The 22683-nt window shown below is 46.2% G+C and overlaps 1 protein-coding gene and 1 long non-coding RNA gene across 3 annotated transcripts in view; both read right to left on the bottom strand.

The window, feature by feature from the left end:
- Slc6a17 (solute carrier family 6 member 17) overlaps positions 1-15232 on the bottom strand; it is a 45897-nt gene extending 30665 nt beyond the window's left edge. Inside the window, exon 1 of one of the 2 annotated variants that reach the window (XM_003479218.5) lies at positions 14833-15232. The gene's annotated coding sequence lies outside the window, so the exon portion shown is untranslated. Of the gene's footprint in view, positions 1-14549; positions 14795-14832 lie in introns of those variants that run through there. The other variant, XM_063255589.1, reaches the window with a different exon arrangement.
- Positions 15233-17403: 2171 nt separating this feature from the next.
- LOC111754278 (uncharacterized) lies at positions 17404-20362 on the bottom strand. Its single transcript, XR_002788972.2, has 3 exons — positions 20260-20362; positions 20055-20160; positions 17404-18465 (listed from the first exon to the last, which is right to left on the bottom strand). It is a non-coding gene; the product is annotated as an uncharacterized LOC111754278 (long non-coding RNA).
- Between the last annotated feature and the right edge of the window lie 2321 nt (positions 20363-22683).

The following is a 22683-nucleotide window of genomic DNA, read 5'->3' as shown; positions in this document are numbered from 1 at the left end:
ATTCATAACCTTGGGCCTAACAGGCTTGCTGAATCATTTTTGACATTTTTAAGGATTTATAGATGATTCAATAGGTCATTAGCATTTGTATCCCTATTCCCCCAACTCTCCCCCAGCCCCATAACCTGTAAAGAAAAAAGCTCTAGAGCCCTCACTATGAGTTCCCTGGATACTAACTATTGAGGCCCCTTTATTTCCCTGGCAGGAGCTGTTGAGCAGGCTCAGCTAAGGCTTCTGGCACCAGAGCCTAGAAGTGTTCACTTGGTGCCAAAAATTCTGGGTCATTGCTCAGCACTGACATTATCTGAGGGCCACTGCAGCCAAAAGCTGGTTCTCCATCCTTCAGTGACAGCTTTACAGCAGATAATGTCTGCACAACACAGGCAGGGGAGGCAAAGCCTCATTTGTCTTTCATGCTTTCCCTGAAAGAAATAAAGCACCAAGAAAATTAATTCTTTGAAGAAGCCTTCTATGCTGTTATGTTTCAGAGCACCTCCTCATTAAGGGGAGGTTGGAGGATTTAAAATTAAACACATACACACACATACACACCCCAGACTGCAGTTGCCCTGCATCTTTCTAGGGATGTAAATTACTCAGCTCTGTAATTACTTTATTAAGGTAAAGAGCTGTCTCTGGAAGCTGGATTCACTGTGTGTTCTATTCATATGTCTGTGCCACCTAAACAGCACAGGGAAGGTCAGTGTGCAGCAGAAGGGCATGGGGCTGGCCTTGACCCAGACAAGCCTCCTTGCTGACTCCAGCAAAGACACAGCCGTCTAGGGGACCTAGTCACCCTGGTCCTATTACACATGAAGCTATGAAGCCTAGAAAGTGGGGATAACTGTCCATTGTGATCTGCAGAACTCCCTCCCCTGGTCAGGCCATGGATCACATTACCAGGGGACACTTTCTTGTCCTCCTCATCCAAGGGCAGCAGTGAGTTTTTTCCAGCTGCCCCCTGTCTCCTCAGGAAGAGTCGGGTTTTGTGCTTTGGAGGACAGAGTCTACCTTCCTAAAGATCTCAGAATTCCCTACAAGGAGCTGTTGGGAATACTGGATGTGTGTTGGGAATCCATGTTACAGTATGTCAACTGAATTCCACTCTCCTGGAGGGCCTCAGGGTGACACTTGCCTGTCTACAGACCTCTCAGTTTTCCTCTAGTCTTGCCATGTTCCTCATGTTATACAAGTGAAGCCCCAAGGTTTATGCCTGGGTTATCAGGATGAATGCTCCCTCCCACACACAGAGCAGGTCACTGACCTGGAGCACTCAAGTGGAGTAAACTTAAGCTATATGCAACAGCTACTTCTCTGGACACCCCATCTTTCCTACAGCTCACAATGAGAACTTTTTTAAAGGTCAGAACCAAGAAGCGTTGAGGTCCCTTTATAGACTGAAGTTGCCGAGATGCATAGGCTCAGAGCCTCTCTCCAGCTTTTCTATCTAAAACAAGATTTTACCAGAACAATCTGCAGTGCATTAGAACTGATTTACAGATCATAAAGCCGCAACTGGAGGGTAACAAGGGAAATTCCCGCCAATCTGTAGAAGTTAAAAGCATGTGTGTTTTGCTAGGGATGCCTCTACCACTGAGCCACACCTCCAGCACCAGAATTTATCCTGATGCCGACCCACTGAGGCACAATTTATCCTGATGCTGACCCACTGAGGCACATGTTTCTCCATAAATAGCCTGGTGAGTGGAAGCACTAGTCACCCACATCAGAAAGGGCTGGGGGAAAAAAGAGCACCATTGTAGATTAGGAAGACTCAAGGACAAAATTAGTGCACTCTGCAAAAGCAGAGAAGGACACCTATAGCAGCATCCTGGCAACCATAGGGCCATGCTCAGTACTATGTGAGTTTGTGGCTTCTCCTCATGACATTACTGATGCACACTAGCATCCTTCATTGTAGGGTGGGGTTTAGGGACCTCCACGCCAGCAGGTTCACTAGATGCAAAGTGCTGGCCTAACCCTGCAAGCCAAGGCACTGGGCTGCAACCATGATTGGGAAGTTCTGTGCCTAGTGACTATGTTCAGGCAGCAGTGAAGCCAGATTCTGAGCAATTAAAACTTTAGGGTCCCTAGGAATTAGCTGACTCAACAATCTCATTTTGTATATGTGGAAAGTGAGGCTCAGGGACAGAAAGTGAACTGTTCAAAACTACTTAGGTCCTTCTGACACTCTGACCACAGACTCATCTGGGGAGTACCTCCCACTGAGTCAGACTCAGCAGAGATGGGGGACACAGGAATAAGGCAGTTGGGTGTTGGGGTATAGGGAATGGGCTTCAAAGTCAGTCAGGGCTGTGTTTGAGAGTCCCATTTAATTAATTGATTCATTCACTCAGTGGCCTACCAACCTGACATATATTTCCTGAGTGCCTCCTGTACACCAGGACCTGTTCTAGGTGTGAAGGATATAGCAGCAAACTAAACAAGCCAAGTGTCTTCTCTCACAGTTGACATTTCTTTTGGGATGGTCAGATGCTTAAAAAAGGGAGTAAATGTTGAATATAATGTGCTATTAAGAGAAAAAAAAAACACAGAAAGAGCAGAGCAAGCTAGTAAGCTGCTCCTTCATGCTGAGGCAATGTGTTGGGGGAATCAGGAAAGGTTTCTTGATGACACTGGAGAGCAGGCCCAAATGATACAAGAGTATTGGCAGAAGGAAGAGTAGACACATGCTCCAGAAATGAATCAAGAACAGCAAGGTGGCTGGAATGGGGTGAGAGAGGGCAGAAGATCAGAGGTTGGTGGAAAGGGAGGCTACACACCAACTGCGTGTTCTTGGACAAAGCATGTTAATGACATGAGCATCAGTCCTCTCATGAGTACAACAGTTCTAATGACAGGTCCCCTCACCCAGGGAATTTGTTAGGAGGAGCCAGTGAATTGCCACAAAGAGATACCCAGCACAGACCATGATACACAAGAAGGCCCCAAAGAGCAACTACTGCAGCCAAGAGGCCTTGTTACCTTTTACATGTAAAATAGGCAAGTCCTCATATTTACATGTGGTTACATAACATGTGGTTATAGCAGCTATAAATATTCTTGTGCTTTTTTTTGCGGTACCAGGGATCAAACTCAGGACCATGTGCTTGCAAGGCAGGCACTTATGCCATTGAGCTAAATCCCCAGCCCAAATCTAAGCCCACTTCTGGGCACCTCTGAAGCTCCACAAAATCCTGTCACTTACAATCCTTGGTGGCCAAAGGAACAAAGTAAAGCTCACTCACAACACTATGTAGGTCCCAGGGCTATAAGTCCCATGAAATGTGCACAAGTGATGTCTTTTCTTTGGGATTTTTTGTTTTGAATTCACACTCACCAGAGAGAAATGAACTGGCTGAGCTAGCAGCTGCTGCCATTCCAGATTATGTGTGGGGGCATGAGACCAAGGCAGCACAGAGTCACCTTGGTCCTTTGCTTTTCAAGTTCCCTAGGGTGAGTCTTTTTTAATGGGAAGGTGCTTCCCTCTTCCTGACCCCCATCACCAGTTACTTGAAGCCTGGAGTTCACATGCTGGTGAAAGGCTAGCTTTCAGACTAGGGCATGGGAATCCAAAGTGTTCCCAGATAACTAACCCAGAGCACAGCCTGGAACAACTGCTAAGATCAGAGAAGGACCCAGAGGGCAATTCCTCTCTGACCTGCCTTGCATCCCATTGAGCCAGCCATCACTCAGGCATCAGCTGACGGTACAAACTGTCCTGGACCTCCTTTTCCCCACAAGTAAAATGGGCTGGGCCCCTTTCAGTACTAGCACATGTCCTGTGAGTGACCCTCCTGTATGAGACTGGGAGCAACACATGACCTGCCCCAGGCACTAGTCCTGCTACTCTGTCAGCCTGGAAGTTCTCTGGGGTGTTGTGGAGATATGCTGACAGCCAACTCAGCCATACTCTAATTATCCCCAGTAGTAGCTGGGGTGGGTTATAATGTTGCTTTCACGAGTGAAGCATCAGATGATGAAGCTCCGTGTACTTTCTGAAAGGAATGCCTCAATTACTTAAGGCACAACACAGAGGGGTACAAATGCCGAGCAAGCCCTCCATGCCAGCTTGTCACTTAGCAACCCATGTGCTTACAGCTCGGAATAGCTCCTGCGAGAGAAGCAGGACTGAGCAGTGAACTGTGAATCCTCTTAAAAGGAAAAAAAAATAGTGTGACTAGCAGGCAGACAGGTAAAAATATCTCTTCTGAGAGTGGTGACGGCTCCACAACAATTTTTCAAGCACAGCATCTGGCAATTAGCTACAAGGGTGAGGGATGTCTGTGTTCACGCTGCAACCAGGGCAATGCCTGGAGCCCTCCACCCTGCCGTTGCTGAAGAAGAGGAGAGGGGCCCTTCTGCAGTGCTGAGGTTGTCTCATCAGAGCACTTGCCTCTGCTTCTGGAGGTCTCTTGCTCACAGAGCTTGCAAAGGGCAAACCTCCCAGAGGAGAGGTGTGGAAAAGCCATCATCTTTAGGAAAGCAGACAGTCTGTGTAACACCAGCTGTGCCTAACTCTGCTACCCTCAGGTCTGTGGCTGTGGAAAGAGTGCTGTGACCAAGTACATCCTCAGAGAGAAGTCTAACACTGAGGCAGACTGGAAGAACCTTGCAGCATAGTAGGGGAATGCTGCCCCCAAACTGCAAACCCCATGTCCAGCTCAGGAATGCCTGGTGGTGAGGAGAAAGCACAGTCAGGTCCCCTTCCCTCAGAGAACACTGGAGCTTCCTGATTTCCCTGAGACAAGTGGCTGTGACCCAACAGTTCTCCTAATTACTTCAGAGCCTCTGGGCTTCCACTGAGCCTAAAGAGGTTGGACTGTTATCAGAGACACAAATGCCCTCCAAATTACTTTTAACTGTTTCATTGAAACCTCTGCTGCTGGAAGCCAACTTCTCCTAGCAGGACTGCCCTTGGCACAAAGCAGGAGCCCAGTACCATTTTTAATCTCTCCCTCCTTTACACCATCCAAGTTTCACAAGGTCCATCTGGCCTCTTCCAATCCTTCGTGCTCTGGTCAGCACTTCTCTCTGGCCACCTACCTGCAGCAGACTCCCAACTCATTTGTCCAAGCTACCCTACCTGTGGTTGTCAGTTGCATACCGGAAATGCCATGTTGCCCCACTCCCACTGCCTACCAGAGTGCCCAAGGCTCTTTCAAGGTATTGGGTTCCTCCATCTCTTTAGCTTCAGCTTCCACTTCCTTCCCAGACCACTCACTACTCCCTCTGCACGAACCTTCCCCATCGTCAGCCTCCTGAAACCTTTGAGTCCATGGCCTGTCCTCTGTGATGCCTTCTGTGGTTCTTTTAAAAAGTACTGTTTCTTCTCTGCCTTCTCAGCGTGCTTCTAAGACCATTTTATGCTTTCGCCATCTGGCTGTCTGGTATAACTAGCTGTTTACATGCCTGGTTCCTCTTCCAAACAGGAAGCTCTTTGAAGGCAGAAACCAAGAAATACTCAGCTTCATGTCCACTGTCACCACTCTCTGCCCAGTCAGGACCTGGCACACACAGGATATCCTACAGGTTTCTGTGGGTGGGACATAGTATTTATAGTTGTTCTGGGGTCCCCGCCTTCCCACTCTCTGAGAATAACCTGCTTCTCATGTTGAAATCCTAACTGCTGCCTTTACCTTTGAAACAAAGAGGCAGAGGTGAAAGGAGAACAGAGCTGACTAGAGAGATAATGAAAGCTACTAGAGGTCTGTCTGCCCCAGCTGGGGAGTTTAATCAAGTGCAGCTCTCAGCAGATGTGGGGAGGGCCCAGGATTTGGAAGCTAGCTTTCTGTTCCTTATTCATCTGCAAAATATGGAACATCGCTTACCTACCAACTGCATCTGCTTACCACATGGAATAAAGGAGAACAGCTCATTGAGAAGCCACATAAACACAGTGACAAATTTCTGACTCCATTTCACAGATTTGTCAGGTTTGTGTTTTGTTCTCCCATTTTATTCCAGAACTTGACAAGGCCAAATTTTGTTGTCTTTCTATCATATATGCTCAATAAATAAGATATAAATGAATGAATTCAATGAATACATGGGTAAAAAATATAGTTTGAACTCATTTTTATAATCTGGGTTACTTTTGCAGCTTCCAACTTATTTCCATTGTCTCATACAATATTCTGATCCCAAGAATCTGTCATGCCCCAAAAGTGCTCCAAGTGAATTTTTTTGTTTTGGTTTTTGGAGACAGGATCTTTCTATGCAGTTCAGCCTGGCTGGAACCCAGTAGTCCTGGGTCTATGCAACCCAGTAGTCCTCCTGCCTCAGCCTTCTGAGTGCTGGGATTACAGACATCCATCACTATGCCTGACAAAATGACATTTTAAAAACCAAAGTACACTTGAGAATCCTGAGCATCATTCAATTATTGTTACTATTACTACTACCTCTTTTAAAGGAACCACTATTTGTGCTCCACCTTTCCCACTTTGTACACAGGATCCACCCTCATCTCAGGAAACAACCTCTAAGAGTGTTCACAATCTGGCACATAGCATGTCACTGGACTGGTGGGACCATTCCCAACAAACCAGACCAAAGAGCCAAGGGGATCTTCTGCAGCAACCCTCACCCCCCATCTCCATATCTTTCTGCTACATTTTCTAAGTATGTTCTGTGGTTAATATTTTGTTTTTCTAGTGAAAAGGGATAAGAAGCAAGAAAAACAGAGCAGATGGTCCAGAGGAGGAGGAACTGGCACTGAAAAATGTGGGTATGGCTAGTGCAATCAAGGCCTTTTGGTTCTGTTTTGCCATTTCATGTGATGGGGAGGGAGTATGTTTAGTATTGAAGCGAGGGCCTCACAGTACTTTCCCCTGCCCACCATGCATTCCTTTTGTAACAGAATTCAGTACTGAGGGGTCTACTGGGGATCTTTTGATAGAGGGGGGTGTGGCAAGCATAATAATGACAACAGCAGCATACAGACTACACTACTTAAAAACCATCTCTGTGGCAATCAATGTGCTGAACCCCCTACAGCTGTTACAGCCTTAATTCCACCAGGATCGTAGCAGGTAATTACCGCTACCACTCCCACTTTACCAATGAAGGAGTAGCGGCTCCAAGGGATTAACTGCTTATGTTTCATTGAACTCCAGATTCTTTGTTGCTGGCAGTTCCTTGAACTTACCAGAAAAGGTCAATGGAAGGCTTTCAGCACACAGATTAACCTTTCATAGACCATCTTACTTGGTGGTGGTTGCTGAGGATGGAAAAAGGGCCCGATACATGCTAGCCAAGAGCTCTACCCCTGGGCTCTATTCTCAACCCCCCAAATGCTATTTTGAAATGGTTATTAATTGCACGTCATATCTTGATGTTAAAATGTGGCCAAGTGCAAAAATATGTCTTTTGGAACTGGTGACTAATATAACTTTTTTGTGGACAATGATTCAAAAGTGGAGGCCCTTGGCCTGACCCCCAACCTTAACACTATTGCTTTACAGCTAAAAACAAACAAACAAACAAACAAACACCACACAAAGCCAAAACAAAACAGTCTGAATTTGTGTCCTACTCTTCCATTTACCAGGAGAGTCTCTGGGAAAGTATCCAAGTTATCCCGGTTTTAGCTTCCAGATCTGAGAAGATGAAGATAATGCCATATATTGAGTATAAAAGAAGATAACCTGAGGGTTGTGCTCAACTAAGGCCACAGAGTACTCCATAAACCAGCACCAGCTGACCCTCCAGGTGAGGACATGGCAGAATTGGGCTCCACCATAAATCCAGGTATATCCATCCACTGTACCACACATGGTACCCTGGAACAGGCAACAGAACCTCAAGGACTCAGTGGGCTGGCAGGGATACAGACGCTCCAGACTTCAAATGACTTCCACTTCCCTCTTGGGCCAGAAGCTAAAACCAGGACAGCTTGTATACTTTCCCAGAGAACCACCTGGTAAATGACAAAGCAGCTCAGATGTCAGCAAATTAGAGGCACTGCTGAAATATGAGTTTTTAAATATTCTGTTCTCTATTTCCCCTTTTATCTGTCCCTCATTACTTTCTTCAATGAATATTTACTACATAATATATGCCAGGCCCTGTTCTAGTATAGCAGACAACAGAGCAAGCAATGTTCCTGTCCTGTGAAATTACTATCCTAGTACAGAAGGGGAAATAAAAATCAGATAGGTACATAATTTATCATGTATTTATAGACAGATACCATATCCACAGCACATTTAAATGTATCAAATATATATATATATATATACTTACTTAAATATAAATACATATATTTACTTAAATATATACTTGATATGTATTTGTTTTTATATGAGTATTTGATATATTTAAGTTTCTTATATATATGAATATATGTATATGAGTATGAAGACAGAGATGTTATAACATATAGGGATAAGGAAGCACACTTACAAGGACACAGTGATTGAGTAGAGTAAATGAATGAGCCATGTGGATAACCTGCGAAAGCTTTTAGGACAGAGGAAATGGAAAGTGCAAAGGTCCTCAGGCAGGGTCAGTCTATATGATAGGTGCAAGGGACAAAAAGAAGGACTACATTCCTACAGCACCCTGAGCAAGGAGGGCTGAGGCAGGAAGGCTCTGGTCATCTATGGAGTATCCAGGACTCCAGGCTACACAGAAGAGTTTGGATCTTCTTTTGAGGCTAATGGGAAGTTCTTGGAGGTTTTCAAACAGAGGTATGATGTGGCCCAGCTATTTTTAAAGGGATCACCAGTTACCTGTAACAGAACAAATGAGGAAATGATGGTGACCTGGGTCAGGCTATTAGATTAGGATTTGGTTGCAAAGAGAGAGGGAAAGGTACACATGGTTGTGAAAGGTGCACAGAGTCCCAGACAGATAGAGGACCAAATTTAAAAAAAGAAAAAACTTAAATCAATCATACAGAAAGCAAAAGTACAGGAGCAATGACTAAGAGCTTCAGTCCCTCATTTTCTCATCCACAGAGAGGAGGTTTCAAGATGATGACAGAGGGTCTTCATAGCACACACCCAAGTCTTCTGGTACAGATTTTCTTAAAGCTGCTATTTTCTCTTGTCTCTGAGACAGAAGGAACCAAGGGTGTCCAATTACCTGGGTTATCCAACAGACTGCTGAAGAGCACTTGAAGGAATAGTGATCAAAAACCTTTAATTACAGTCCCCAGATGATGTCTCTTTCCTGAGAACAAGGAGGGTTTTCATTTCCTCCCCAGCCTCCAGGGCAGCGTGGTGGAGGGCTGCACAGGAAAGCACTCTTATTGGGATCGAGTCACAGCAAAGACCTACCATGCTTATACATGTTGCTTTCCTGAGATAAACTGTAATCCTTATCTTGCAGATGAAGAATCTAACTATCATATACAAGATTATCCAGGGATGAATGCAAAACAAAGGATTTAAACTGTGATCCACCAAACTCTATAGCCCATGTCCTTTCTGATATACTGGTGCTTTCCAATCTTTTGCATGTTATGACATACAAAGCAAAGAATACTTGCATAGTGCACAGGGGTAAACTGCCAAATCTAAGAGGTTTCTCTACTGTAGGCCAGCCCATATACTCCCAGGGATGCAAGCTTCATAATTTTTGAGCCACATGCCACCCCTCCATGGGACATGCCACCCCTCCATGGTTACAATGTACCAGGTTGCCTTGCAAAATATACACTTGAATCTTATTTAGAAAGTCAGCATTGGAACATGCCCGGCTAACAACCATCCATTACTTCCTGAGGCCATGAGCTTCTTCACTCGGGTAGGTTCTTTCCCAAAACGAATGACAGTGCAACTTGGGGAGACTCCTTCAAGGAATCTAAAGGATTCCCCAAATTACTAGAAGGCAGGTGGCCTCAATATTGTGGCAGGACCGTGGACAGCGCCCACTGGCCATGGTTGACCAACACAGGGACATCTGCTCTTCTTTCCTCAGATCCTAGGAAGAGATCTACCTCAGCAGTAAATACTCACCTGGAGGCACACACTGGGCTCACACACCTTGCAAAGTAGCTTGAACAAACAACACTCTTGCCCTGTGTACAGCTTGCATGAGATTCAAAACTGTAGGAGTACAGAAGTCTTATAAATAAAGAAGAAAATGCAACCACGTGGATTTTGGGGTGTGGACCAAAGAGTTCTATTTGAAAATGAAAGGATAGGTGGTAAATTAGTGGTGCAGAATTCAGCTGAAATTCTAATTAAACCAGTAATTAGAAATGATGGTGTGGAACAAGAGGCAACTTGTTATCTTCAGATACTGCTGGGTAGGCTCTGGAAAGCAGCATGGCAGATCAGCACAACAAATGCTGCTGAAGAGATGACCCTAGGGGCTGGGGGCTGAGGTGTTTGTTCCTCTGGCCCTGACTATGCCTTACTCCCACCACAGTACAGCCACAGAACAAACAGGGGATTAACCGTCAACTCCCAAACTGAAAACTCAGGTGGCCTTAAACTCACCTGACTCAGAATTATTCCCTGGTTCTGGACGCAAGAATAATTTAGTACAGTAATTTACACTGCATCTGAGTTTATGTTCTCACATGTGAGTTTTCTGTACACAGTGAGCATTTAACTTATATATTTTCAAATAAGTAGATTTGGCCATAGATGAACATTTTTAAAAAATTAATCATGGGGCAAGGATACAGAAAGTTACCAAAAGCCTGCATCTACAAAATGGCTGCCTCTGAAGCATGAGTTTCTGGGAAGTCCTCTTTGTCTGCCAAGGGTTGAGAAACATTAATGCTTACATTCCAATTATCTACCCTCTTTTATGGGAACTTCTCCATTGAGATTTCAGGTGGTTTAGAGACAGCAGGCAGGCTAGGGCAGCATGGTCCTGTTCCTCTGGAGTAGGCAATTTCTGAGAGAGAGAGGAGGCAGGAAGGCAGAAGGAATCAGATGCCAGCTTTACCAAAACATCCAAGGACACAAGAAGCAGAGACTAGGGGTGAGGAGAATAAGTTCTCCATGGGACAAGACCAACAACATTTCCCTCTGAGCATCCCCTGCCAGCAGCTACTGTAAATATAATCTTGGAGTGTTAGCAGTTTTGTGCTGGGCTCTGAGACCTCACTAAATCACACACACACACACACACACACACACACATACACACACACACACACACACACACACACACACACACGCGCGCGCGATCAAGTAAGAAACCTAGAAATACCACGGTTTGTCAGACACTGGCTATCCTCTATTGTGCAGCTGCAGAAAGTCTCAGGGCAACATTCACTCTTTTCTGACTCTTTTCTCCCTGCTATTGGCACCAATCCTTAACTTGGACAAACTTCAAGGGACTGAAGTCAAATAACAGGAGTCAAGAAGAAAAAAAATAGGCACACAACAATTAAGTCTCTATATAGTTCCTGGGCTCTCTTTCTGAATTTGACCCCACTTGGAGCCAAATACCATATTCCCTCAACCCTTAGAACTTTGTATCTGTTCATTTTCTATCAATCGTCCATAGGCTGAGGCCCACTTCCTTCTTTCTTAGAGCTCTAACTTAAAGAAAGAAGCCTACATGTTTAGATGACCTCAGTTAGGTAGATGCCTAAGCTGTCAGGGAATATTTATTAAGAACTTATTATGCAAACATATCACACAGTGGTTAAGAGTATGACACTTGGAATCAACAGAACTGAGTACCAGTTTTCAGGTTGCCTCTCACTACCTGTGTGGCCTTGAACAAATTATTTAACCTCCCTAAACCTCAAATTTCACATCTGTAAACTGTAGATAGCAGTATCTGTCTCCTGAGATTGTAGTGAAGATTAAATAAAATGGTCTGTAAATAAAGCACTTAGCACAGCACAGAAGCCTAAAAATGACATTACCACCATATGCCAAATGTACTGTGAAGTGCTGGAATCCACAACATGCACTGCCTTCTCTTAAAAGCAGATAAAGGTGGCATTTCTCTACAGAGTACTGTCCTCCTCAGCTCTTAGAGGTTACTCCAGCAATCCAATACTGTGTTTGACCTCTGACAGCCTAGGACATTGGCTAGGGGACATTGACATAGGAACTAAGATGTCAGAGTTTGCTGCCATCCTGATGTTCCAGATGTTTGGCTATGAAGATTTCTTACAGCCCAGCACGGAGTGAATGATAACTCACATCTTGTCTAGAAAAAAAAGCTAAAATCCATCTTCGTTTAAACTCTTCTTATTTAGCAGTTTTAAAGGGATTAATGATGAATTGTCATGCTGCAGGAAAGAAGTATGAGAGGAAGGAAGGTGCACAAGCAGAAGAAAGCTGTTGCTCTGGAATCCTCTCATTCTGTCTCTACCGTCCTTGGAACATGTTTGCAGATCCAGTGGGCAAAGACATTGATTCAAGGGTAAATAGTGACTGCAAATCACATGTACAATTTCCAGTAACAGATTGTAATCCTATGGGTCAGCATGGCCTCTTTCTTGCAGCATTGGGGCTCCTCTTATTTCCTTCACTTTTGAGGTGCACACATCTTAGTCCAGCCCCATGTCTATACTGATTACAGAGGCAAGGAGCAAGGGGCCAGGATCCTTCAGGGAAATAAGAGATCCATTCTTGCCTTTTCTCTCTGGGAAAGGCTAACCTCACATCAACTGAACATTCTTTCGCAGCTTTCAAGTCAACTGTGGATAGGATGGGTGTGAAACTGGATGATGACAAGAGCTGTTCAAATAGAAGGGACTTGGTAGGTGCTGCAGTTTGGGACCAAGTCATGGTCAGGCATAATCCCGAGAAGTAAAGGTCACCATTGGAGTGTCACTCTGTAGTTACTGCCTCAGGCATGCAGCAAACCCAGCACATCCCAATGTTAGCCTTGTTCTTTTCAGGGTTCCCATCCAGGGTCTCACAAGGGAGACTTCAGGGTTGGAAGGAGGTGGAGCTATGGGTCCTTCTTAATCACGTGGGAGGCCTTGTCATTTTCACTGGCCTCCCTGCCCCCTCTCATGCTCAGAAGCAGGGGCAGGAAGAGAAAAGATTGGCTCTGGTTAAAACCCGTAAGGGAAGGGCTGGGGAACTAACATCTAAGGAGCACCTGCTGTGTCCAGTATTAGGCTGAAAATCATGCTGTAGAAAAAGGTACCACAGACATTCTTCTTTTAACTGAGGAAACAGAGGCTCCAGAGATGAAGTAACCTGCCCAAGGTCACCTGCTGACACATGGCAGAGCATTGGGCCCAGCTGTGACTACAATTGCAAGACCTCTCCCAGACTCCCCTTCAACACTACTTCACCTTCCAGTCCAGTTCACCTTCCCCAGAGGGTCAGCGCTCTGGAGCCCTAGCTCAGCAGCAGCCAGGAAGCCTATGCTCTACTCAGGGCTTGTCCACCTCTGAGCTGTGGTCCCAAACACTTGGGACTCAACCATTCCTGCTCACCAGTCTTGCTAAAGAACTCTCTTGAACTCATAATAGCTGACACACGACTCTGTGTGTGACTCAGGCCAAACAAACTCCAATCAGAGCTGGTGGGCACGACTTGCCTCCTGCACTGAGTCACACGCCAGGCTGAACTGCAGGGATTTGCTGAAACTCAGCCACCTACTTAGCCACAGCTGCTCCATGAGAGAAAAAGCCAGCAAAGGAACTAAAACCTCTGATGGCACCACAGACAGGCCATGGCCAAGGACAGCCAGGGGATGTCCTTCCTGACCAGGGGATGATGGACCCATCTCACCTGGTCATGGGGTAATGTAAGTTCAGTGTGAGGCAAAAATAGCCCATGCTGTTAACCTTCAGTCTGACCTTGTTCTTCAGACATTTATCAGCATGCCCAGCGAAGCCTAACAATAAGACATTAAAGTTTTGGTGAAATATGTTTGGAGCCATTACAGAATTTCTGCAGTTCCTGAAACTTCCTGTTATTAAGGTCAGTGTCTTCAAGGAAATCTTTCTACTCTATTCTACTCCCCCACATCCCCAACACAATCCTACCTGCCTCTTGTTCATAGTTGAACTGCACCCAAGGAGGAATAGGAACAAATTTTTAAAAGAAAAAGTCCACTTCACAGTGACTAGATCCTGCCAGGCAGGTGATCTCAGGGCGTCTGAACCTTGGGTTTTAAAAGGAAACACCAGGCTTCCTTCCAAGGCGGCCGCACCCTTGCGGGAGCAGGTCCCCCTAGTGTGCTGGGAGCATCCCTTCAGTGCACCACGCGCACAGGTATAAATGTTGCAGAGGCCTCTCTCCCGGGAAGTAGGCGTCCCCTCCAGATCTGCACCCCACGCACGTCCCCTGTCTCTGCTTTTCCGTTCTTAGGCGCGCTTCCTTCTAGGGAGGAAGGGCTCCTCTCTAGCTACGAATTCGGCGAAGACAGGCCTCAGGACTGAGAATTAAATATTCATCTCGGACGTGAGCGATCTGCTTCTCTTGCCAATGTTACTGTCAAGGTCACGGGCCTGAGGCCGAGAGGCTGGGGCTGGGATCCCCAGCCGCTCAGGAGCCTCCTCACGGAATTGCGCTCTGGGCGCGCGGCTCCAGGCCGGGCTACCAAGCGGCCTCCTACCCGGTCCTCCGTGGGCGCTTGCCCCTACAGCTCTGCCCAGTTACCTCCGGCGTTCCGGGTCCTCCTGAGCCCCAGAAGCTGAAGCCCAGAGTCCAACCGGTTGTGCGCCGCGGAACACCTTAGACGCGCGGGGCTGGCGCAGCCCGGGGCTCGTCGCCTGGCAACGGCGGCTGGAGAGGCTGGAGGCGGCGGGCGCCGGCGCAGGATAGCGGCCGAGGAGGGAGCGGCGCCTCGCACCTTAGGCCGCCCTGGCCGGGGCGGGGCCGGAACCGGCGAAGTTGTGGAGGCCGGCGGGGTGATCCCGGCGAGGCGCTGCCGTCGACTCACCTGTCGCGCGGCCTCGGCCCCGGGACTCCGGCCGAGAAGCTGAGTTTCCCAAAGGGGCGCGCGCGCAGTCCCTCCCACGGGCGGCCCGAGTCTGGCGGCGTCGGCCCCGGCCGAGGACGGGGCCGCCCCGGAGCCGCGCGCCGGCGCGCGGGCTCGGCTAGCTCCGTGTTTCTTCCCCCTGCCGCCAGGTACGAGCCGGCGCTGGCCCACCTCTCGCTTGGGCTCTGGGGAGCAGGCCGGGGACCCAGGAACCGCAGTGGAGCGAGCGTTCGAGGATGTGATGGCCTGGCCGAGTGCCGCCCTCCTGCGCCCTGCCCGCGCCAGCTCTGCGGAGCGGAACGGAGCTGGGCGGAGCGCGGCGCGCTGTTCCCTCGCTTTCCGAAAGGCCACCCTGGCGGCGGGGCGCCGTGACGCAGGCTTGACTCAAGCGCGGGCCCGCGTCAATGAGAGGCTCTCGGGCCGGAGCGAGGCTCTGATGGCCGATGCAGGCGGAGGAGGTGGGCAGGGAAAGGGGGAAGAGGTCACCAGGATGCCACTTCTTGAGGATCCTGGTCAAGATACCGAGACCTTGGTGCTGTCTACAGGGCTTCTGCTCTCGGAGGGAAATAGATCTCCAGTAGCCAAAGACCCCCCAGCCTGGGCTTGACTTATTTTTGGATTCTCCGCTTTCTCCTTCCTTGTGAAAATGCCTCCCCCATCCCTAGAGTGGTTCTTCCCCCCACCTACCTATTTTAACCTGTATACATGTGTTGCCCCTCTTCCCTTCCATGAAGATGCTTTTTCAGTTCCACTGACCTTCCATGCTACCGCTCTGCTACCCTGTATTGTTTACCTCTTCGGTACATCCTTCATCTACTGAGCTACTACATGCCAGGTGCTACAGAGGCTAGACGATCCCAGATGAGGGGAAAGCTCTTGGAGAGGCAGGTGGGGTTTGCAGTAGTAAACTAGTAATACTAGTCATAATACTAGGCAGGGCTGAAGAACCTTACCAGATTAGTACAGTGGGAGACAATGAGAGAGAACATTCTGACTGGCTTCTTGGCAGATGTCAGAGGGTATGGTGGAGGGAACAGCATGCCAAGGGCTGCTGGAGCGGGGAAGTTGTGCTTGCAGACAATTGCCTGACTGGAACAGGAGTTAGGGTAGTGGGCAGTGGAGTTAGAAAGGGAGGAGGCATCCTGTCAGAGACTTGGAGGGCTGTTTGGGGAGGCTTCAGGGGACAGTAAGGAGACCCTTAGCATCAGAGGCAGCTGTTGGGCGGGTGGAAGGTGGAGTTGTCTCAGACATCCTATTAAAAGGCAGTAACTGCCACAATCAAGAACCCTGAAGGCAAGAGTGGTGAACCCCAGAGGTAGAGGAAAGATAGGGATCTGAGAGTCCATCCTTGTGAGATCTGTTAGTCTGCCACTATTTTATAACTTCTTTCAGAAGAGAAGATAAATCATGGATTTAAGACATACTGAGAAAAATGTGTCCATGAGCTATAGAGGAGATAAGCAGATATCCTTGCCTTTCTTCCCTTGTAGCACATCTACTGGCTGAAAGCTCCATTTTGGATAAACTTAACTCCTGGTTTCTCTATGCAATGTCCACCAGAGGAAAACACACTGTAGATCTATTTCCCTCTGCTTCACAGTTTCCCTCTTACGCTTCCTAACAACCCCTCTGTGGCTCTCTGGCCAACTCACTTCTGCATTCTAATGAAGGCCACTCCGTCCTCTTCTACTGTCTCCAAACACCCTCCTTGCTACTTGCTGTCCTATACTACCCTGCTGCCTCAGGAGCTCCAACAGAGAGCTCTCTGCATTTTCTGCTGAGAATAATGAACCTTCCCTGCCTGCACCAGCCTGGATGCCTGCTCTCCCTTCTCCCTGGTAGACCACGGCAAGCTCTCCTGCTGCCCGAGTCCAGTTCCACACTGTGCCCTGGGTCCCCTGGCCCATGCCTTCTTCAGAACCTCAGTTACCATCATCTATTCCTGTCCCTCCTGGCCCATCAGCCTTTCCCTCCCCAATGGACTCTTTCAGCAGCTTTTAAAGCACTTTCAAGTTTTGTTTAAAGGTCACGAGGCTTTCGTTCATCTCACTTTCTTCTATACTCTTGTCTCCATTGTCTCACTGCCTTCTTGTCCTGGTCTACCCCATCACACTGCCAACATAGCTTTTGCTAAGGTCACCAATGACCATTATGGCACTAAATCCATACATTCTCCAGTCTTCGTATTACTGACTACTCTATAATGCCTATCACCTTCCAACACTCCCTTCTCTCCCCTCTGGAAGTCCACTCCCTGGCTGTCTTCCTACTCTCTGGCCACCCCTTTCTATTTCCTCTTGTTGACCTCTATATTCTGGACTGCTCAGAGCTCTACACCTTTCTCACTCTAGATTATTTTCCTAAGTCATTTCCTATATTGACAACTTCCATATTCATATCTCCATTCTAGATGATCTTCTGAGCTTCCTATGCCCAGCCTCCTATTCCCCCTTTCACTTGGCTCTCTGAGAATTAACCCCAGTGCATATGCACAAGATGAACTCCTGTATTCAAAGCTCTGTCTTTTATAAAATGTTCCAATTTTTTCTTCTTGTTCTTGCTCCTCCTTGGTGTTCCCTGATTCTGTGAATTGCTGCACCAGCCAGAAACCCAATAATCACTTTAAGATTTCCCTTTTTCACCCCTTCATGAAACTGGTCATTAAATTCTAGAGATTTTACCTACTAACTACTTCTTGAGCCCGGCCACTTCTGTTTAATTTTGCTGCCAACAGCCCTAGTCTGAACTTTAATCATCATTCACCCATACTCTCCCAGTTACCTCCTGATTCCAGATCCAACCTTCCCTCCTTTATTCCACGTAGAAGTAAGAATCATCTTTTAGGGGCTGGGGATTTAGCTCAATGGCATAAGCGCCTGCCTTACAGTGTGTGGTCGTGAGTTTGATCCCTGGTACCGATAAAAAAAAAAAAAAGAATTATCTTTTAGAAGTAAGGCTATGTAATTCCAGCTCCTCTGACTTGCATGATTTTATTTTTTTTAATTTTTTTTTAATTTTTATTTAAGGAGAAAAGAGAAAAAAAACAGTGAAAGGGTACAAGTTATACAGATTTACAGAAAAAAAAATGAACAGTAGGAAATCACTAGTTAATGGATTACATATTGCCATCTTAGGACTTGCATGATTTTACCCACATCTTTGGGGTGTCCCTCGGGGTCGTTGGTTGACTCTAGGTTCGCCTATCACTTCTCTCACTAGAGCTTTTCTGCAGCCCACTGCCCTTACCAACCTTTCCTCTCAGCTTTTCCTCCTCTGTCAGGCTTCCTGGCTCAGGTTCCAGTCCACATGCCCTCCCTTCCAGGAATTCAAGTCCCTTGGTCCTCTTTCCTCACTCCCTGTTCATCCACTCCACAGTGTTAGGACCCTAATCATTCACCTCTCTCCATCATGGAAAATTAGGTCAACCTCCCAGATAAACATTTCTTCCTTTTTGTATCCTTTATCTTCGTTGTGACTGCAGACAAATTGTGCGACTGGCTGCTTAGTGATGGTCGCTCTGGTTGATATGGAGGTTCCACAAGAGCAGAGACCATGAATACCTTCAACACATAGTGGATCCTCCCTAAATATTTACTGAAACAATAAAGTGTGGTTAGAAACATGGGTATAAAGCTCAGGAACAAGGGCTAAAAGCTTGATTTGAAAACTACAGTTATTTGCAACTAAAAAACTTAAGGTAATTCAGTCACATGGTTGGATGCAAACAATATATAATTTCATTATCAATTATATTAAGATATAATTGTTAATTGTACTGACATATAATGTTGAATAAGTTAGGTATGGAAGACTTTTCTATATGACACTCCTTTTGCCTCATTCTGTTTTATTATTCCCCAAACAACTTATCATCATCTGACATTTAACTCACTTTCCTGTTTACTTGCTTGTAGACAAAAGCAAATTAGATACAGGCTATAATCCCAGGACCTCAGAAAGTCCTGACACATTAGTGTTCATAAATATTCAGTGGGTAATTGTTAAAAAAGGTGATGGGAGAGATTTTTTTGTTACATAAAAAGTCCCTGAAAATCAGTAAGAATAACAACAAAGGCTGTGATCAGAAAGCTCATAGAAAGCATGTGGTTTTTACATGTGTAAAAAAATAAAACCAAAAAAACCTTTAAGTTCCATTTATAATAGGAGAAATGTAAATAAAAAATGAGAGTTTTTACCTATTATGTTAGTGAGTAATCAAAACAAATGAAAATAAGGTTAAGAATACACATGATGGGGGCTGGGGATTTAGCTCAGTGGCATAAGCGCCTACCTGGCAAGCAGGCAGTTGTGAGTTCGATCCCCGGTACCAATAAAAAAGGCAAAAGACAAAAAAAAAAAAAAAAAAAAAAAAAAAAAAAAAAAAGAATACACACGATGCTAAGGAGAGAAAAGTTAAGTAGTACAATGTATAGAAGATAATTAGGCCACATTTATCAGAATCACAAAGGCACACATCCACTGACCATTAGGCCACATCTATCAGAATTATGAAGAAACAAACTCTCTTTGCTCATGGTTTGTTTAAAGACATTCATTTAAAGATACTCCTTGAGCAGTGTTTGCAAAAGATAAAAGTGGAAACAATTTAGATTCTATCAACAAGGAACTGTTTAAATTATTTATGGTACCTCCACGCAATGAAATTCTCAGTTATTAAAATGAACAAGGCTGCTCTATGTGTTCTGATCTGGAAATGTCTCCAAGATGTGCTGTTAAATGAAAAAAAGATGCAGAATAGTGTGGAGAGGGTGTGACCATTTGTGTGTGCCTGTAGAGGCAAGGATATTTTTGGAGCAATACATAAAACATTGACAATCGTGCCTGCCCTCTAGGGTGCAGAACTGCATGGCTGGGGGAGGCACGGGAGAAAGATTTGTTTTCATTATATCCCTTTTGAATTGTGTACTGTTATCTATTCCATGAATATTCCATATTTTCTTCTTTGTCCCTATATGCATGTAAGATCTGCAGAGAGCAAACCCTGGAAATTGGCCACCTCCTCTGTAGAGGAGGACTGGGAGTATAAACGTAGATATTGGATTTACTTTAATTTTGTTTGAATTCTTCTTTGTGTATGTGTTACCTATTTAATAACATAGCCAAATCTATTTCCCCTTGCTCCTCTGGACTGGCTCTTGGTGCTGCTTCTTTTCAGCCCTTACCTTCCCTCCGTTTGGGTACCCTTTGCCACTCTGATAGGGTCCTGTGGGAAGAGCACAGACTTCAGAATCACATGGGCTGGTCTCAGAGTCTGAGTTTCATCCTCACCTGTACCATGAAGATAACAGCAATATTTGTGTTACAGGGTATGGTGAGGATTAAATGAGAGATTATATTAAGTAAGTGCCTAGTAAATAGCTACTTTACCTTGTTTTTTCAGAATAGTGTTATGACAACTAGAATGGCAGGAGCACTAAACCCTTTCAAATCTTGTGCAGTTGTGTGCTCCTTCCCTTTAGCAGCTACCCCTAAAAAAGTGTTAAGGAAAAGAAATGGCAAATATAACTCCTAATGTGTTTTGAGAGCAGCAAGGGCATTGTCGCTGTCTGCATTTGGGGAGGAAGGTGAAGGAGAGTGTCCCAAAGGCCCATGTGCCCAGCACCAGGGTCTCAAACTCCTGCCTAAGAGGAAGTATATCATTGTAAACAGAATCAGGTGGCTGATGTAAACAGATAGGGGGCAGCTGCTCTGTTAGGACCAGCACAGCAGGGAGTGGGGCGGAAACGTGCCAGGAGATGATGTGAAGGGGAGGGAAATATTTGTCTCACCCAGCATGGAGAGGGAGGGGGAATTGGATGCAAAGTCTGCCTCACCTCAGGGACAGCATGGAGGTTTCAGGACCAGAGTCAAATATAGACCCATTTCCATAAACGTACCAGCCGCTGCTTCTATAAATACCTCAGCCAGTTTTCCCGGGTTCTCATGTGACTTTGATGCCTACCTCAGCTGTGGGGATCCGTTGCCATGGTGACCGGACCCGTGATCAGCCACTCTTCATTCATGGCAGGTTGCGTTGCCCTGGATTGAGGATTGGAGGGGAGGGTGGAGGGAGGGCCAAGGAGAAGGAGACGGGGGTGAACAATGAGTAAGGATAAAGTTTCCAGGCCTAGGGGAGACTGCAGAGCTCTAGCTTTATTGCGAAGATGCTGCGGCAGTTATTGATCTCCCCAGGCTGCTGTCAGAGGAAGAACATTTTTATTCAAAAAGCAGTAAATGTCCTTACCTTTGAGTCAGAAAATGAAAAGTTCAGAGCTGGAAACACCTCAACCATTCTCTAGGTCACTCTCCCTGTTAGTATAGATAATGAACAAGTTCCCTAAAAGGTGAAGTGACTTGCCCAAGGCCACACAGAAAGTCAGTTGCAAAACTGGGGCAAAAATCAGTCACTGACTGACCCCTCTGCATCCACACAGGGCTAGCTGTGTTGGGCTACAGAGATGTGACTGCTGAGACTAGAGACTCCTTTGTTTATACATTTGGCACCTGGCTGGGGTCACAGATCCCCTCAAGAGGGAAAAACTGAGCTCAAGGTCAGTCCTGGTTTCTTGCCTAACAAATCTGGAGATAGTAGCTAAAAAATTGTGACAGGCCCTGCAGAGCTGAGCAAATCCAGATGTCATCCTTAGTCATCTATGGAGCTCTCTTTTTGATCAGAATGTCCTAGATCTGCCTCTATCCTGCTGAATTTGTCTAATGCCACTAAGTCGTGCTCCTTTGGTACTCAGTGCTAGGGGTGAGATGAGGGGGTAGGGAATGAACCTTTCCTGCTTATGCTGGGGTGCCCGGCTTAAATACATGTGGAGACAAAAATGGAAAAGACTCTTGTTAATGCTAGGCTTCAGGAAGTTCTTGGGTCTATAAGCAGGGCAGGCCATAAAAGTCGGAGAAGGCTTCTAGGAGGAGGTGGGGAAGAGGACATGCCTTGTAGGTGATGTGGCATGACCTGGATGCCTGAGAGAGGGAAAGTGGGTCTGACAGAATTGGCTAAATCTTTGAATCGGACGACTGTAGGCCACATAGCTGATTGACATAGGCTCAAGCAGCAATATAAGGGAGTCCATGAGGAGATAAATTCAGAGACCACAAAGAAACATTTGCATTGAAATATTCCTGAAAGAGACTGAGAACAAATACAAACATTATCATGGAGCTTGAAGACAATTGGCAGCAACTGTAGGCTCTGTCACCACCTGGTCTTGGACAAATGTTCAGCAGACTCCAGATACTAAAATCCCTAGTGCTGGAGGCCAGCAGCAGCCACAGAAGCATGGGCTGAACGTGTCTTTTTTCATTGATGGCATCTTGGTAGAGCTCAGGGGTAAGGATATGAAGCAGAGTGGCCCCATATTCTCCACCAAACCTCTGCTAGCCAGCCAGGGGACTGACCATAGTAGCCTCCAGCCTAGCTTGGAGGGGTGCAAGCTTTCACTTTGAGAGAAGTGGATCTTGCTTCTCACTGGCTGCATGTCACACTGTACATGTGTGTTTATTTTTTCAGGACCACATCTGCTGTCCACCTCTGTCTGTGGCTTGGAACAGAATACAGAATGTAAGGGTATGCCCACTCAGGATAGTCTGGCAAGGATTGGTGATAGGATTATTTCCAAAAGATGAAAAATATTTCCAAAAGATGAGAAGTATAAAACAAAAAGCAGTCTTTATTCTGAGAACACGGAGAGAGATGACCGGCACTTTTGGAAATAATCCTATCAATTGGTATTTTACATGGAGATGCAGCGGGTGCATAGCTTTGGAGGCAGACCTGAATTTGAGTACTGGTAATGTCACTTA

Source organism: Cavia porcellus, unplaced genomic scaffold (genome assembly GCF_034190915.1).
Source record: "Cavia porcellus strain 051 isolate PalLab524CR breed Dunkin Hartley unplaced genomic scaffold, mCavPor4.1 scaffold_1, whole genome shotgun sequence".
Taxonomy (NCBI): domain Eukaryota; kingdom Metazoa; phylum Chordata; class Mammalia; order Rodentia; family Caviidae; genus Cavia; species Cavia porcellus.
The sequence above is the reverse complement of the archived record's forward strand: the minus strand, read 5'-3'. Positions and strand labels throughout refer to the sequence as shown.